We start from the raw sequence: 1,272 nt of genomic DNA, 5'->3' as shown, positions 1-1,272 counted from the left end.
AATTATACCGGGAATTAACAAACAAGCAGATACACAGCAATATGTTAAAGAAAGAGAAAAATACAACAGATATAAAAGATACAAGCATATGGAGAGAAAGAGGAATGTTACAAATTGATATAGTTCTGGCTGAACCCACAGTGGCACAGCGATATGTCTGCGGGCTTTCAACGCTAAAAACCGGGTTTCTATACCCGTGGTGGGCAGAGCACCGATAGTCCTTTATGTAGCTTTGTGCTTAACTATAAACAAACAAGTTCTGGCTGAACCTTTGTACAAAAATCTTTAGGGGTCGTGTTTTAATTAACTCTTGTTTTACTAAGATTTATTAAATCTCTGCGAATGTAAAACTAGTTTAATTTAGTTAAGCTTAATGATATACCCATTAATGATGATGTCAAACATTTAAAACGTAAGTTGCTAATTTAATCGTATTATTAAAAAGTACTTACAAACATAGAAAGGTTTAATAACTTAATTGTACCTGATAAATATTTATTTTTCAGGTTTCATAATGAGTTTTAGCACTTGATTAATATTTCTGATTTGAATCACTATTTGGTGTTACAAAATCGGTAGTTGCTATATTTTTGAAATTATTCAGAGACCATAAGATTACTAGCCAAACCTATAAATTTTACTTAATTAATTATCGATGAACGAAAAATAGATAATAATCTTTTTATAATTTAACATAATCAGAGTTCTACTAAGCCCAACACACTATTATATTGTTACGACAGCTGAAGTCACGCGACGCTGGGAGCATGCGCGCTGGAGTTTCTCGAAGGATCATGAAGGCTCCAGTGCATTCGATACGCCCTCTTTTTAGTATATAAGCCTGGCGAGAAAAACCAGCACGATTGAAGAGATAGATAGATAGATAATTGAGTGAAGCTAACGGTAGTGACGGTAATATAAAGTGTGTGTTTGTACTCGTAGAGAGAAAAATTATCGAGACTGTGGAAATTCTGTGTATTACAAAGTTGTATTAAGAAAGAATAAACTTGTATCGCTGAAGTTCCTCGGAAAGAATTTATACCGGAAATTAACAAACAAGCAGATACACAACAAATTGGTGTCAGAGAGTGGGACAGAAAAAAAAAAGAAGAAGATGGAAACGAGAAGTGGCAAATCAAACTACAGCTCAGCAGATTAGATGGCAGCAATACAAGAACAGCAAAAAAAAAGCAAGAAGAGATACAACAGCATTGGCAAGAAAGCCTACAACAGTGGCAGCACGAACAGCAAAATAAACAAGAGAGATTAGAG

This window comes from Limulus polyphemus, unplaced genomic scaffold, assembly GCF_000517525.1.
Source record: "Limulus polyphemus unplaced genomic scaffold, Limulus_polyphemus-2.1.2 Scaffold1578, whole genome shotgun sequence".
Taxonomy (NCBI): Eukaryota; Metazoa; Arthropoda; class Merostomata; order Xiphosura; family Limulidae; genus Limulus; species Limulus polyphemus.
This window is presented reverse-complemented; position numbering follows the sequence as displayed.